The 11958-nt window shown below is 42.2% G+C and overlaps 1 pseudogene; it reads left to right on the forward strand.

Annotated features, from left to right (window-relative positions):
• LOC110596822 overlaps positions 1 to 3982 on the forward strand; it is an 11030-nt pseudogene extending 7048 nt beyond the window's left edge.
• Positions 3983 to 11958: the final 7976 nt, after the last annotated feature.

The raw sequence follows: 11958 nt of genomic DNA on the forward strand, positions 1-11958 counted from the left end.
GTTCCAGCTACTTGGAAGGCAGAGGTGGAAGGATCACCGGAGCCCAGCAGGTCGAGGCTGCGGTGGCCGGGAGTGGCCACTGCACTCCAGTCTGGGCAACAGAGTGAGACTCCAACTCAAAAAAAAAAAAAGAATCCAAACAGAGCCTGGGCTTGGTGGCTCATGCCTCTAATCCCAGCACTTTGGGAGGCAGAGGCTAGAGGATTGCCTGGTCCAGGCTCTAGACCAGCTTGGGCAAACTGGCGAAATCTCATCTCTACAATAAATCAAAAAATTAGCCGGGCATGGTGACATGCACCTGTAGTTCCAGCTACTTGGTAGGCTGAGGCAGAAGGACTCCCTGAGCCCAGCAGGTCAAGGCTGCAGTGACCATGAGCTTGCCACTGCACTCCAGCCTGTGTGACAGAGTGACACTCCAACTCAATCCCCTCCCGCAAAAAAAACAAAAAAACAAAAAAAAAAAGGAATCCAAACAGGACAGGGACAACAAGGACACAGGATAGAAAATGTCTGAATGCAAGCAGAAAAGAAATGACATATCTGAAAGTATCAGACCATATTTTTGGTCACTTAGTGAAAAGAACTGCAGATGGAGCTCTAGAAACAGGAAGTTTGAAAAGTTATTCTAGTCTTATTTCTCCACATAAAAATATAGGAAAATTCATGTCACTTCAACATACTTCAAAAAGCATCACTGTCCAATTCCATTCAAAATTCTAAGAAAAAAGAGAATTTACAGACAATGAAAGCATGCCAGAAATACATGCCCACAAAAAAGGAAAGAAAAAAAAAGATAACTATAACCTAATATTTCAAAACAGGCTAAAAGAAATCAAGAAAATTAAAGCTACAGGATATTTATATAATACAAGTCCCAAAGCCGGGCTCGGTGGCTCAGCCTGTAATCCTGCACCTCTGGGAGGCTGAGGTGAGTGGATTGCCTGAGCCCGTGGGTTCGAGACCCGCCTGGGCAGCGAGACCTCATCTCTACTCTACAATAAATCAAAAAATCAGCCAGGCGTGGTAGCGCATGCCTGTAATTCCGGCTACTTGGAAGGCTGAGGCGGAAGGATCGCCAGAGCCCAGCAGGTCGAGGCTGGGCAACAGAGTGAGACTCCAACTCAAAAATAAATAAATAAATAAATAATACAAGTCCCTAAAGAATAATTCCGAAACAGTGAGACAGAACAAATCCTAAAGACTGTATTCTGGAAGATCAATCCAGAATGGCTAACACTGAAACATGTTCTAAAAAAAAAGAATAGATTGGATTTAAATAATAAGAATACCTTGAGCACCAGGCCAATGAGAAAAACTCACTTACAAGGTGAATAACATCAGATTGTCATTATACTTTTTATAGCAGCACTTTATGCTAGAAGGCAATGAAGTATCATATTTAGGATTCTCAAAGAAAGACAGTGTGAGCTAAGGATTTCTATCCTAATCTTTAAGCAAAATTAAATTTTAAAAGCGATCCCTAAATATTCAAAGTAAAATAAAATAAGTGAATCTAAATATGTTATTCAGTTAGTATCATAACCATATAGTACATTTTCAAGTATCTGTAAAACATAAAATTTGAGTCTCTTACCCAAAGAATAAAAATTAACTGCAAAAAATGTACACTCACAGCCGGGCTCGGTGGCTCAGCCTGTAGTCCTGCGCCTTTGGGAGGCTGAGGTGAGTGGATTGCCTGAGCCCGCAGGTTCGAGACCCGCCTGGGCAGCGAGACCTCATCTCTACAAGAAATCAAAAAATCAGCCGGGCGTGGTAGCGCATGCCTGTAATTCCGGCTACTTGGAAGGCTGAGGCGGACGGATCGCCGGAGCCCAGCAGGCGAGGCTGCGGTGGCCGGGAGTGGCCACTGCACTCCAGTCTGGGCGACCGAGTGAGACTCCGACTCAAAAAAAAAAAAATGTACACTCACAAGAATTTCAAAAGGGCGTTCAAACAAAATTTGTGTATGGACACTCACAGCAGCCGCAGTCACAGTAGCGAAAAAGTAGAAACAACCCAAATAGCCACCAACGGATGCGTGGATAAACGAAATGTGGTCTACCCATACAACGGAACAGGATTCCGCTACAGAATGGAATGAGGTGCTGATACATGCTACAACATGGATGAACTTGAAAACACGGCCAGGTGCTGTGGCCCATGCCTATAATACCAGCACCTTGGGAGGCCGAGGCAGGAGGATTGCTTGAGCCCAAGAGTTTGAGACCAGCCTAGGCAACACAGCAAGACCTCATCTCTACAAAACGAAAAAGCAAGCATGATACCCACTCAAAGAGGCCAGACACAAAAGGCCACATATGATATGAGTCCCCTTATACAAAATGACCAGAATAAGCAAATCTATAGAGACAGAAAGTGGATTAGTGGTTGCCAGAGGCTGGAGGGAAGGGGGAACAAGAAGTGACCGCTCAGTGGGTATGTAGTTTCTTTCTGGGGTAATGAAAAACATTTTGGAACTTGATAGCGGTACTAGTGGCACAACATTGTACATGTACTTAAGTATTAATACACTGAATTGTATATTTTCAAATGGTTAAAAAGGTACATTTTATGTAAGTGAATTTTTCCTCGATCAAGAAAAAAAATTGTTTTTTTTGAGTCGGAGTCTCACTCTGTGGCCTAGGCTGGAGTGCAGCGGCACACCGTTCACAGCCACCGCAGCCTTGACCTGCTGGGCTCAGGCAATCCTTCCGCCTCAGCCTTTCAAGCAGCTGGAACTATAGGCACGTGCCGCCATGCTCAGCTAATTTTTTATTTATTGTAGAGACGAGGTCTCGCCAAGGTGCCCAGGCGGGTCTCGAACCTCTGGGCTCAGGCAATCCTCTCGCCTCGGCCTACCAAAGTGCTGGGATTATAGGCGTGAGCCACTGTGCCCAGTAAGAAAAAAATCTTAAACTACTTTTATCCATCATATTGATGGCGCAAGTGGTACTATTATTGCCAGGTGGTTGTGTGTGTGTTGTGAGATTTTGTGGAATGAAGCAAAGAACATGTTGATATTTCTGGGAGCCCAAATTCTCAGCATTGGGGAAAAGAGACACAGATGTAAGAGTACTGAGGTTAAATCCAGACTCCACGAGCCATAGTTTAATTGAGAGTATCAGTAGGAATTTATCGTGTGTTTTGCTCCTTTAAATACATACTCATTAGCTCTGTCTACTGAAAATTCCTAGAAACAATCACCAACCCTATGTCCGGGCCCCAGGTCTAGCCCAAGACCGGCATTCTGGAAACATCTGTGGAAGGAAGGAATGGAGGAAGGAAGGGAAGAAGGAAGAAAGCAACGAAAGGGGAGAGAGGGAGGGAAGAGAGGAGGAATGTATGGACACACCCTAGATGTGTGCTCACATAGAAAAAGTTCTGAATATATTAAGATTGCTACCAGTAATTACCTCTCGAAGGAGTGACTAGGGTCTTTCACTGCTTACATAATACCCTTTTGTAACTTTAGAATATTTTAAAGCATATATAAGGACTTTCTAATTAAAAACAATTTAAAATAAAAGTCCTGCCCCTATCCCCAGCTGTCGCCAAGGTGCTCGGTCCTCCCAAGGGAGCTAAGGCCACTTTGGGACGAGGCCCTCACTTCACCCAGCGACCAGCACCGCTCCCGGCAGCTCCAACCCTGTCCAAGCTCGCCTGCATCTATACTCGGCCCCCATCCTGCACGTCGACGAGGTGACCGTCATGGAGGGGAAGATCCAAGCCCTCGTTCAGGCCGCCGGTGTGACCGTGGGAACTTTCTGGCCTGGCTTGTTTGCAAAGGCCCTGGCCAGTGTCCAGGTCGGGAGCCTCATCTGCTCTGTGGGGGCTGGGGGGGCCGCATCTGCAGCTGGCACTGCCCCAGTCGCGGGTCCCGCCCCTGTCCACTGCTGTCCCAGCCGGGGAGAAGAAAGTGGAAGCGAAGAAGGAAGAATCCGAGGAGTCTGAGGAGGACACGGGCTTTGGTCTGTTTGACTAAACCTTTTAGAATGTGTTCAATAGAGCGGAACTCTGAAAAAATGAAGTCCTCATGCAAATTGGCATTATGCGTTACACACTTGAAAACTACCCTTGAGGCAAATTAATAGAGCTGTGTTTGTGCATGTGGATGTTTGTCTCAATGTTGTTTATAATATGGGAAATTTTCAAATGTCCACTACATCCAATAACAGAGCACTGGTTAATTATGCTACATACATATGTTGGAACACTATGAAGTCTTTACAGTTCGTATTTTCCAAAAATCATTTAAGAACTAGAAAAATGCCTATGATATATGAAGTGGGAAAAAAATTTAAAGAGCATTTCTGAGTTGAATGGTTTGCACCTGTCATCCCAGCGACTCAGGAGGTTGAGGTGGGAGGATCACTGGAGTCTGGGAGTTCCAGACCAGTCTGGGCAACATAGGGACACCCTGTCTTTACAAAAAATAAAAGCACCCTGTCCTGGTGGCATGCTGCCATCTGTAGTTCCAGCTACTCAGGAGATTGAGGAGGGAAATTGCTTAAGTCCAGCTGTTCAAGGCTGCAGTGAGATATGATTATGCTACCGTACCCCGCAATGGAGTGGTTATTTTTTTTAAATAAACTAAAATAAAAGGAAAATAAAGAATATTATATATATATATAAGATCCAAATTTTTGCTTTAAAATGTGTGTACATGCATGTGTAACATATACAACCGATATATTCTCATGGATAGAAATTCAGAATGGATAAACTAAAATATTCAAGAAATTTCCTTTAAGTTATAAAATGATGCAGAATTTTAATGTTTATCCCTCCAGTAACCTCAAAGGTATTGTGTACCTACTAAGTATTTTCTGTATCTCCCTTTTTTCTTGTTGTTTTTTTTTTTTTTTTTTTTTTTTTTCGAGTTGGAGTCTCACTCTGTCACCCAGACTGGAGTGCAGTGGCCGCTTCCAGCCACCACAGCCTCGACCTGCTGGGCTCCGGCTATCCTTCCGCCTCAGCCTTCCGAGTAGGAATTACAGGCATGCGCTACTACGCCCGGTTGATTTTTTGATTTATTGTAGAGATGAGGTCTCGCTGCCCAGGCGGGTCTCGAACCCACGGGCTCAGGCAATCCACTTACCTCAGCCTCCCAAAGGCGCGAGATTACAGGCTGAGCCACCGAGCCCGGCTTTTTTTTTTTTTTTTTTTTTTTTGAGTCAGGGTCTCACTTTGTCACCCAGGCTGGAGTGCAGTGGCACAATCACAGCACATTGCACCCTCGACCTCCCGGGCTCAGGCTGTCCTTCTGCCTCAGTCTCCGAAGTGGCTGGGACTATAGGCGTGTGCCACCATGGCCGGCCAATTTTTTTTATGTTTATTTTTTGTAGAGACAAGATCTCACTATATCGCTTAGGCTGGTCTTGAACTCCTGGTCTCAAGCGATCCTCCTGCCTCAGCCTCCCAAAGTGCTGGGATGGCAGGCATGACCCACCTTGCCCTGCCCTGTATTTCTCTTTTTATGAACATGTTTTATTTTTGTAATCAGAAAAGTGCAATAAATGTCCATTTTAAAGGACTACAAGAAAGATCTCTGCCAGTGAAATGAAATACCAGCTTCTCTCTACATCCTCTAAGTCTGACCTGTTGTTTGCATCTGACTTGAGCACACTGACATGAGACCTGAGGCACCTTAAAGAAAACAGGGAGCAAGTGGGGAGCTAAGCATTGCTTCTGCCCAGGACCAGAGTCACGGTCACCCCAAGTGGCCACTCATCATCACCCCACCTAGCCATTCTCCAGATGAACCAAGTCCACTCACTTCTCTCCTTTCCTACCTAGTTCTCCTTTTTCCTTCACAAGCCTTTGAATTTTCCACACTAATGCTCAGGCTCGTGTCCCTGGGTAGGACCAGAGTGTTTGGACACCTGTAGTGTTTGCCAACCTGAATTCATTCATTCTCCTCCTGGAAAAGTACTCTGAATTAGATGGTATTCTGAGCAAAATCATCTATCTACTCACAGCCAATGTACAGCAGGTAGGGCTCCAACACAACCCAGAATAAAAACCAGTGACCTGGGCTTAAGCCAATCAGCACATTCAATTCCTTGGTCAAAATGACTGGTTCAGGAATAATCATGTGACCCAATTAAGCCCAAGAGATGCAATGAGACTTTTACTGGGAATGCTAGAACAAAGACTACCTTACTTTTCCTATTGGATATAGACCTAAAAGGATGTATTCCCAGGATCCACTGGAAGTTCTTGTAAGACCATAAAGAGAAAATTTGTCTGTGAATGGGGTCAACTCAAAAGGCAGAACAAAGAGATAAAGAGGGAGAAGGAGATATAATGCATTCTGATGATATCGTTTAGAGCCCTGGATCCAGTCATGCCTGAAGCCTGTACTAACCCTGGACTTTTCAGTTTCTGGAGTCCAAAAAATTCTCTTCTTTGCTTAAGCCAACTTGAATTGTATTATTTCTGACTTCCAACCAAACACTATCAACAGACATAGTTGGTGTCTTCCCATTTCCTGAGAAAAGGACATTTTGCAGTCACATGCCCTGGGGAATAGCTTTAGGAGATGGCTTTGGTATAATAAACAGAAACCAAGAATCAGAAGACCTGGATTTGAATTCTTCTACTACTTAGCTGAATGACCTTGAGCTTATCCCTTCTAAACTTCAATGTCCTCATCTGTAAAATAAGGATCTCAATACCCACCTCACAGGCTTTTTAGAATCACTTTTGGTTTTTATCTCAAGAACAATGAGAAACCCTTTACAGGTGTGAATGAGGAGAGTTCTTCCATTTACATTTTGAAAAAAAAACACTTTGGCTCTGTGTGGAGAATGGGATGGAAGAGAACAAGCAGAGACCTTAGAGACAAGGCCTTAAAAGTCCAGGGAGATGATAATGGCTTGAACCAGGACACTTACCCAGCACTTACCCAACATCAGTTACCAAATGACAGTGGAAAATGGCAATCATCAGACTTACCAAATGTCAAATTTCCATGCCATCTCTGACTTTTTGCCACACAATTTTCACAGAGGTAAGTTTTGTGCTTAAATTCTGCCTCCCGCTAAAGCAATAATAACCATGAAATCACAAGTTTGACTCACAAGATATATTGATATATATTTCTAATCCACATTAAACAAGTGCATAACTATTAATTTTTTAAGTGTTTATGTACAAATCACCTAAACTCTTCTCAAACACTACCAGTAGAAGTCAATAAACCAGAAAGAACCGAATAAATATTTCTTCTTGTTAGAGAAAAAGTGCTACGTGGCATCAAGTAAGATGGTTTAAGGCTAGCAGGGAATTTTTTACCTGCAGATGGACCTTACTTTAAGAAAAAACTCAATTAAGGGGGCAAAAATAAAACCTCAGCCGAGCAGAGAAATTAGTGGGTGATTATTTGAATGACATTTTTCCCTTTTACAAAATGGCTCACCACGGAGACCCTTTAAACTGAGAGCTCCCCTACTGAATAAGTGCCTGGTACAATCATTAACTACTTGACAGAGTGCTTGGGAGCAGGTGAGGGAGGAAAAAGACGGTAGAGAGGAATCTTACAGCCAAGCCTTGGCCCATTTAAGACCAATTTGAAAGGAAGATTTTGGAAAGTCTGAAAGTATAATTTAAGTGAATGGGCTAAGTAGGCTTCCACGAATAACTCTTCCACTTAGACAGTGTTCTCAGGAACACCCCACTCTGCAGCCATTAAAAAGTGTGTGTTAGGAGAATATTTAATGACATTGGAAACATCTCAAAAGCAGGTGGCAAATCAGCATGTACAGCATGATTCTAATTTCAGATTTTAAAAAGAAACTCTACACATGGGTTAAAAAAAAAAAAGGAGTAAGCGTCTATATAAAAATGTTAAGAGTGGTTATATTTAGATGGTGGAATTATTTGGGCAATTTTTATTTTTGTCTTTACTCTTACCTATATTTACCGAAGATTCTGATTATTTTTTAAGTAGAAAGGGATAATTAAAGGGTGGTTATTTTAAAAAATAAGAATTCATTGATGGTCTATCGCAAATTGTACCAATTACTTATTGACTAAAAATATAAAGTGGGAAATCTCTTACTAAATAGGTCAAATCTCTTACTTCAAATATGATGATATAATGATAGTTAACATTTTGTAACCACTTATTATGTGTCAGACACTGTGCTCAGTACCATATATATAATCATGCTATTGACTCCTCACAATCACTCGTGAGATGGGTATTTTTATTCCCCCCTCCAATTTTCCAAATGAAGAAACTGGGGCTCAAAGTTATGATGTAACCTGTTCAAGGTCACTAGCTGGCAGGTGGCGGAGAATCCAGGTCTCCTGATTTCTAATTTAGGGCTCTTTCTCCTCCATAGCATTGGGTTTCCACAGATGTCCTAGTTTATGGGCTGAAAATATCCCATAATTACCCCATAAATAAGCCACCGAACTTATTTATTCCTTGCATTTAACTTATTATTTAGTATTTAAAGGACACATTGCATTGAATAAGAACCATCAATCTTTCACATAACGCTCCAGTTAACTTGGTAATTATAATCCACAGTCACAAAGCTGAATGTACTTGTCGTTTCCATGGTGCCAGATCCCTTTTTAAGGAAGAGAACTCGTCAGTCTGTGACCTGCCCATTCTGTGAATTTACACCCTCCCAAACCACCAACACTTACCCTGATGGTTAAAGAGTTCAATAGTCATTGCAGAGCCCCCAAATCTAAAGATGTGAAAGTTATGTTTCTATAATCCCCTTTAACACAGTATCAGAATATCATTTATTCATTCCACAATGCTAATCAAATAACATTTATCTATAAAGCAATCACTCTATGTATGTCAAGATTTAAGCTAGTTGCTTTGTTTACAGGAGGAATAGAAGTGTGCAATGCTTATCAAATCTATCAGCTCCAATTTGGCCTTGTATCAGTCAGTTTCTGATGTGTAACAATCAAAAACCTCAATGACTTAAAAGAATAAGTATTTATTTTTTTTAATCATAGGTCTGTGGTTGGCTGTCACTCTGCTGAGCTCATCTGGGATCCCACAGTCTTGACATCAGGTTTCAGGATGGGTTCAGGTCTGTTCCAAGGGTCTTCTCATTCTCCTCAGACCAGCAAGCTTCCAAGGCATGTTCTTCTCATTGTGTAACCAAACCCCAGGGATTCGACTGGAGTCCTCTTGCCCACTGCACAGAAAACCAGTCACTGAGACAATGAGTATTCCCAGGGAAGAAGGCTTTTTATTTGGGTGACATCAGCCAAGGAGAATAGGAGACTCAGTCTCAAATCCATCTCCCTGACTCACTGAAGTCAAGGTTTTATATAGTGGGGAAGAAATGTAGAAAACAGGCACTTGGGAGGGGTAAGGAAGAGAAGTTGGAAAACAGGAGAGGTCTGGCATCTCATTGTCTGGATGATGTGATCTGTTGAGTTAAAGTTTCTTAACACTATAAGGTTGGTTTCCCGAGAAGGGAACTCAAGTAAGACAAATGTAATTTTCAGTCTTTAAGGTCAGGAAGGTCGATGGCTATGTTTATTCCCAAAAAACTGTAGCCATTAATTCTGTGGAGAAGTCGGACCAATTTCTGAAGCAAACCGTCAGAATACAAGAGGACTAATAAAAACACATGATGCTTCTTGAGGGCCAGACTCAGGACTGACACATTTCCACTCAGTCCACATTTCATTGGCCAAAGCCAGGAATCACAGCCAAGCCTAAAGTCAGTGAGGCAGGGAAATATTCTCCACCCATTCTAATGGGAGGTACTGCAAAGTCGCATGGCGAAGAATGTGGATGGGTAATTCCATTAAGGGAGAGCATGAAGAATTGGAAGCAATGATCCATTTTACCCATCATTTTATAACAAATATATTATAGTGTGCCTTTTAGTATGCTGAAATAAAATTCAGAGATAGTATAACCTACACACACAAACACACATATGTATGTATGACTTTCAAAAATCAATTTCATATGTAAATGCTAAAAGCCATAGTGAGATGGTCTGATGTTGACACCTAAACAAAAAAAAAAACACTGTTTGCATAACAGCTACAAATGCAAGCTGATTCAGGGGTGTGGTACTGGACCCTCAACTAGCTTATACAGTGTTGCCACTGATGGTGTGATTTCTCTGAAATGATGTATTACTACAGATAAAGTGTTTAACATAATAAACTACATTCTTGATATACACTGTAAGTTGCATTCCTAGAAAAAGCAAAATATGCAACAGCATGCAAAATACACTCTATGTTTATATATAAATTAGACTCCAATAACAGATTTCATGCTTACATGAAAGTCTGGCAGGACACTGGAAAGTCAAGCAGGATACAGGACAAATATTCCCCAAACATGGTTATGTGTCCAGCTCACTCAGCCCCCTAAAATAAATCATGCCAATGTCACACCTTCCCCATCATTGTAACTACCAAAATCGTCCCCACAAATATCTGAAAGGAGTCCTAAGAGGTAGAATTGCTCCTGTGAGAACCATCAGTGTTGTATTAGAATGAAGTCTTTGATGCTTTATGGTCTGACTTGGGATCCAGGCTCTGCCTTCTACTTACTAGTTGTGCTACTCTGGACAAGTTGCTGAATTTCTCTGAGCCTGTCTTAATCATAATACTGCTTTTTTTCTTAGTTGGAGTCTCACTCTGTTGCCCAGGCTGGAATTCAGTGGCATCACAGGGCACCACAGCCTCAACCGGCTGGGCTCAGGCAATCCTTCTGCCTCAGCCTTCCAAGTAGATGGAACTACAGATGCACGCTACCACGCCCAGCTAATTTTTTGATTTCTTGTAGAAACGAGGTCTCACAAAGTTGCCCACGCTGATCTGGAACCCCTGGGCTCCTCTCTCACCTCAGTCTCCCAAAAGTGCTGGGATTACAGGCTTGAGCCACTGCCACACGGGCCATAATATTGCTTTAAGAATTAAATGAGCGCATGCAAACAGCAAAGTATTTAGCACAGTGCTTGCACACACTAAGTGCTCAATAAAAGTCAGTGTCTGAGATTGTCTAACTCAATTTACTTGCTCCCATTTCACACATGAGAAAACTGAGGCCTAAATGAAATGTCTTTAGATGTCTTTCTTTCTCCTCCTCCTACTGACCTTCTAGTCTAAAGATGGGCAACAACTGATGTTTTGAGCTTCAGAAGAAAGGCGAGACCAGAAAGGCTGTGGAATTGGTGATCAGATCCATGAATGAGATGACCTGGATTTAAATTCCAGGCTGGGATATGCAGTGGATGTGTTATAAAGATAATGCCGTCTTCACATCCCTATTAGTGTCACCACCTGGCATACTCAAGAGGGGTAGTGCAGACCTACCCAGCTGTAGCCCAGAGGAGGGTAACATTTTCAATAGTGATGCCAGGATAAATTTTGGAGAGGTTTGTCAGTGAAAGACAAACTCTGGTGCCAGGATTCAAATCCCAGCTTGTGACTTATCATTCCTGCAGCCATGTGACTTCCCTGTGCCTCAGTGTCTTTATCAGGAAAAGGAGGTAATAATAGTTACATACCTCATAAGGCTGTGAAGACTAAATGAGTTGATGTACGCAAAGCATTTAAGGCAGTGTTGGCATGTGATAAGCTCTACATAATTGTGTGCTATTATCGTTATTGACGAGACGGAATGATTGGTGTCTGCCCATAGATTCAGTGTAGTCATGACCCACACTGATGATTAAAAAGTAGCTAAAGGAGTGGTTTAATGAATTGACAATGGTTGGAAATAACCATTAATTTTGGAAACGTAATAATTAGCTTCCAGTTTGGGCATCTGGAAAATTGCAGCAGAGTATTTATGCTTTTCAGCATGCTCTCAAGCACTACACAATATGGTTTTTTAAAAACACAAAACAAGAAATGGACCTTCCATATGACCCAGCAATCCCCCTTTTGGGAATATACCCGGAGGAACTCAAATCATTCTACAAAAAAGATACCTGCACACGTATG

This window comes from Carlito syrichta, unplaced genomic scaffold, assembly GCF_000164805.1.
Source record: "Carlito syrichta isolate Samal-C Ts95f unplaced genomic scaffold, Tarsius_syrichta-2.0.1 Scaffold314525, whole genome shotgun sequence".
Lineage (NCBI taxonomy): Eukaryota > Metazoa > Chordata > Mammalia > Primates > Tarsiidae > Carlito > Carlito syrichta.